Source organism: Podarcis vaucheri (assembly GCF_965113315.1).
Source record: "Podarcis vaucheri genome assembly, chromosome: 2".
Lineage (NCBI taxonomy): Eukaryota > Metazoa > Chordata > Lepidosauria > Squamata > Lacertidae > Podarcis > Podarcis vaucheri.
In genome coordinates, this window is record NC_138760.1 from 89,924,735 (window position 1) to 89,930,629 (window position 5,895).

The following is a 5,895-nucleotide window of genomic DNA, read 5'->3' on the forward strand; positions in this document are numbered from 1 at the left end:
CCCTGACCCCTGGTCCTGTTAGCTAGGGATGATGGGAGTTGTAGTCCCAAAACAGCTGGAGGGCCGAGTTTGGGGATACGTGGCCTTACTCATCCCACCTCTCTGCAGATGTGAACAGCCCTCATGTGTTCAACTATTGGCAACCGAGTTCCATTCAGACATCATCACAGGTGGCATTCCACTTTTAAGTGCTGGACTGTTTCACATAATGGACTCTGGCTATTAAACAACAACAGCAACAAACCACTTCACTCCCTGGTTGTGTGAAGCAGTGGAAACACAGGAGCGCTGGAAGTTGCCTTAGAATGAGGCAGGCCATTGAGCTCAGTATTGTGTGCCCTGACTGCCAATGACTCTCCAGGGTTTCAGACAGGAGACATTCCTAGCCCTACTGGGAGATGCCAGGGAATAAACATGGGACTTTCTGCATTCAAGGCAGATGCCCTGCCACCGAACTACAGCCCTGAAGAAAAGGAAACTGTCGTGCCAGCAGCCCAACACGATAGGCAGTTACATGTATCCTTCCCCTGTTTTCTTTCTAAATCAGCAGCACGGGGTGATGAAAGGGTAAACTCAAACGTTGCCTCAAAAGCCTTGAGTAATCAAAATATTAATCCTTAGTAATGTTATGAAATCAGCTCTTTCAATCCAACGTGGCTTTTAATAAACCAAACCCAAAGTACTTCCAAACGCCCCTCGAGCCACAACCAGCTCAGCAAAGCTCTGTGGTGATTGTAACAAACATGTCAAGCTCCTACCCCGCAACTGATTCGCTTTCGGGGAATGCTAAGCTGAGCTTCAAAATCTATGCTTCGTATATAATCAAGCAGCCCAATCAACCTTTTGATATAGAACCCAAAACAGCTGCTGTGTCTTTATCGCAGAAACCAGCAGGCCCAACAAAGCTCCTGCTAGAGAAGTGACAGTTCTTCTTTATTATCCTTCCTGGTAGTTGCCCATCTCCTCATCTCTCCTATCAAATTTCTGGGCCTTTTTGATAAAAAAAATAATTTGAGAGAAAGCTCGGCAGGAAGCAGACGAAGGTTACTGGCTGAGCAACCGCCCTGCGATCCCCTCTGGTAAGAGAGCCTGTAGGGTGGGAGACTGGGCAGCGGAAGCGCAGCCTGTGTTTCAAGACTCACTTGTTCCACTCTCATCCTAACATGAAAAGGATCCTATGGGGGGGTGTTAAAATAAATTCAGAAGTTCTCCCTCTTTTGCTACTAATGTTGTTCCAAGGCAAGATTTTATTTCCCCCTGTTTACTCTGAATCATTTTGTGTGGATTTGCATTTCAGGCTTCATGAGTCAACATTCCATGCAGCTTCTAGTGAAATTCCCTGGGTTCTTGGTGCCTGGGTTCCAGAGGTGCCACATTAAGAGGTTCCTCAAATTCTGTCGCATTGGGGAATCGCCTTAGGGCTGATTCACAAATGCATGTACCTGACTTGATGGCTCATCACTTGATGACTCATGGTGAATATGTGAACTGACGTCATTGGCAAGGGTTGCATTTCAGTTGACTGGTGACAATAGAAAAGGTCCATTGGTGGTGTTTGAACCGCCATGGCAATTTCACACCAGGAAGTCTGCACATGATACTGCAGTCACACAAATAACGTGTGAAGGCATGCACGAACCTACACATAATCAATCTAACAAAGTGTTCAGACCTCACCAGCATTGACTAAGGACTCATCCAGGAGGTTTCATATCGAGAAATTCAGAACACTGAATATGTATTTCTAATCCCTGCAGTCTAGACATTTCAGGTGCACCACCTTGTTGCAGCAGACTTCTGCCTAGGGTCACTTTGTCATCAGTAGCCTCTGGAGATGGTTGAAAGATGTGTGACAAAGCAATGGAAGGATGATGCTGTATAATTGAAATGATCGTGATTGACAGAAGGGCAATTGACCAATGTGGAGGGTCCCCCGTAGGCAGGGGATGTTGGAGGAAGAGGCAATTAACACCAGCAGTTCCTCCCATAAGGTGAGAATTAGGAGAAAGGCTGTTCCTACCTGACAGCAATGTGGAGACCAAGGGATGCTGGTTTGGCATGTGACTGGCAGGGGATCATAATAATAATAATAATAATAAATTTTTATTTATATCCCGCCCTCCCCAGCCGAAGCCGGGCTCAGGGCGGCTAACAACACTAAAAAAGTGCAACAATATAAAAACATCATAAGAATTAATTAAAATCAAAATTAATGGCAACCATAAACTAAAGTATTGTAAAGATTGCTGAAGGAGGGAGTCAGGCTGTGCCCTAACCAAAGGCCTGGTGGAACAGCTCTGTCTTGCAGGCCCTGCGGAAAGATGTCAAGTCCTGCAGGGCCCTTGTCTCTTGTGACAGAGCATTCCACCAGGTTGGAGCCGCAGCCGAAAAAGCCCTGGCTCTAGTTGAGGCCAGCCTAACCTCTCTGTGGCCTGGGACCTTCAAGATGTTTTTATTAGAGGACCGTAAGTTCCTCTGTGGGGCATACCAGGAGAGGCGGTCCCGTAGATACGAGGGTCCTAGGCCGTATAGGGCTTTAAAGGTTAAAACCAGCACCTTAAACCTGATCCTGTACTCCACTGGGAGCCAGTGCAGCTGGTATAGCACCGGATGAATGTGATCCCGCAGCGAAGACCCCGTAAGGAGTCTCGCTGCGGCATTCTGCACCCGCTGGAGTTTCTGGGTCAGTCTCAAGGGCAGCCCCACGTAGAGCGAGTTACAATAATCCAGTCTGGAGGTGACCGTCGTGTGGATCACAGTGGCTAGGTCAGGGCGAGAGAGGTAAGGGGCCAACTGCTTAGCTTGGCGGAGATGAAAAAATGCCGCCTTTGTTATAGCTGCAATCTGCGCCTCCATAGAGAGGGAGGTATCGAAGATTACACCCAAACTCTTAACGGACGGTGCTGGCACTAATTGCACCCCCGCAAGAGATGGGAGTTGCCCCCTCAATCCCATATCGTCCCGTCCCAGCCAGAGGAACTCTGTCTTCGAAGGATTTAACTTCAACCGGCTCCCACGTAACCATCCAGCCACAGCTTCCAAGCATCTGATCAGTGTGTCTGGGGCCGAGTCAGGATGGCCATCCATCAACAGATAGAGTTGGGTGTCATCGGCATACTGATGGCAGCCCAGCCCAAAACTCCGGACAAGCTGGGCGAGGGGGCGCATAAAGATGTTAAAAAGCATCGGGGAGAGAATCGCACCCTGAGGCACTCCACACACCAAGGAGTGGCGGGATGACAGTTCCCCCCCAAGCGCCACCCTCTGTCCCCGACCAGAGAGAAACGAGCGCAGCCATTGAAGGACTGCGCCCTGGATCCCCACGTCGGCGAGGCGGTGGTCCAAAAGTTCGTGATCGACCATGTCGAAAGCTGCTGACAGATCTAGAAGAATCAGCAGCCCCGACCCGCCTCGATCCAGCTGTCTACGGATCTGGAATCTGCTATTCCAGCTAACTATACGGGAGATTTAAAATGCCAGGCTTCACAGTTCCAGGGATTCCTGACACCAGTCTTCACTAACAGCAGTAAGGAAAATTACCATCAGTCAATGACAGTTTCTTATTTGAAACTACAGGAGGAGACTTCAAAAGCTGGTCTTGGAATTAGAGCTGGTTCTGAAGAGATTTCTTTATGCACTCTGATTTGGATATCCAAATTACAAAATACACATATGCGTTGTGGTTGGTTTACACATGCATGTTCATCAAGCGATAACCTGCATGTGTAAACGGGTGATCATGGGTTAAACCACTCTAGATCAAACATCACTTTCACATTGCTTCAGATCAGCTCAAATATTATGGTGTTCAATGGAGGCAGTTGACACATTGAGTTGCCATTGAGTTGCCATTGATCAAAGGTGAAAAAAATCCAATGTATCCAGTCCAATGCATGAACCAGCGCTATGAACAATGCACGAACATTTAGAGCTATTCCTCCTCAATGGGTACCTGACTCAGAGTTTCTAATTCCTACAACACTGATGGTGCACAGGCACAACTTCCATGGACCTCCTCTTACCTGTTTACGTAGGAGATGTAAGGGATTCTGGACAGTGGGTTGGCCACACCAGAGAAAGACCAACGTGGGTTCACAGGAGAGTTACTTTTGAGAAAAGATTGCACTTAATTGGATGATGTCCCTCTTGTATATTGCGCTCCTGAACAATGGTTTCCATTGACCCTTAAGAAGAAAACAGAAAAAGTGTCTTTGCAGCCACAGGAAGCTATAGAAAGGAAACAAAAGCCATAGGTGCTGCAAATTACCTATATAAGAACTGAGTGCACCACACGCTTTGAAAGGTCTATACTAGACAGGCAAGGTCTATACTAGCTGCCTGTTGAAGCCAAAATAGTGACTTCTAATGGACCTTTTAGGGGAGATGAATTCAAAGCAACTGCAGTTCTCTAACAATATATCTAAAGCACCTGAAACTTGGGGGTTCCCCCCCTTGCAAAGATTCTCCCCACACCATCCCATCCCAGCAAGGGGATGTGTTCAGAAGTAGGCTTCAGTTTGTGTACCTAATGAGGATGAAGCTCTGTGCTTTCACTGCACAGAGCTGTTGCGAGGATGAATTGAAGACATAAAAAAAGCATTTGAAAGCTCTATAAATGTTCTAAAATAACAATACTTCTGGCTTCAAAAATGAAATTAGCATGACATACTATAATGCCATTGCAGTGCCTTCATCTCTCCACAACAAAATTGTTCCCAGAAGACACGAAAATAGTTTGGGTTAAATTGAGCAGGAAGAACAGCCATTTTAAAAACGAGGCTTTAATTAGGAACCGTGACTGGACACTCTGTTGTTCATTTATGGAATTTGTCATCACAGGATGTGGCGATAGCCATGAGTCAGGTGGTGTTAAAAGACCATCTGACAAAATTGTGGGGGATAAGGATATGAATAGCTATCAGCCATGATGGCTACATGAAACTGCTTGATTCAGAGGCAGTATGGCACTACGTCTGGCTGGTGGGGAGAAACATTGGGGGGAACCTGTTGTCTTCAAGTCATGCCTGTGGACTTACCAGATGTCATGGGCTGGCTGGACACAGAGGAATGGTGGGAGGCACCAGCTGAGCAACCCCCAAGGAGTGGTCTGAGTAGTCAGAGGGAGAAGATTGGGAGAAGGAGGTGTCAGAAACTGAAGAGTCAACAGGGTTTAGTAAGGACGGAGAGTCTGTGGCCTAAAGAAGTCCAGAAGCAGAAGCAGGAGGGCAGAGGTGAGTTATGCTGGTGAAGAGGTACAGGTGTCTCCCTCTCCTGCTGCAACAAGCTCCCCTCCCTGCTTGTCTCCCAGGACCAGGAGAGACATGAAGTGGGAGAAGCAAAGGCAAGTTTAGTCTCAGATTGCTTGGCAAAGATCTGGGAGAGGAGGCAGCTTAGGTAGCTGTGAGAAGGCAAAGCTCTTCAGTCTCCACAACTGCCTCATAGGGGCAAGATCTAGCAAAGAAGAGTTGCTGTGCTCATTAGGCCTGGCACTCCTGAACAGATCCTGTTTCTTCTAAGTAAGAGTTAACTTCACTTACTCCATGTAATTTATTGCTAGCTTGCTCCTAACACCAGAGGTATTTGGGTGGCTGCTGCTGGAAGCAGAATGCAGGACTCAATAGACCTCTAGTATGAGCTAGCAGGACTCTCCTTACAGTATATGCTTCTCATGTTCTTAGCATATAAAAAGTCCCTGAGAGCCCAGTCCTCATGTTTACTTGCTCAGATCTGCACATTAATAATTTGTTGCATCTTGCAGCTGGTTCATAGGTCTAGCGCTGTAAAGAAAATGCAGGGCCAGTTCACACATTACCAGGGTACACCTCCACCAACAAATGTATACTGTGAATGTGTCAAACATTTGAAAACACATGTGTCAGAGAGGCACACTCGCCA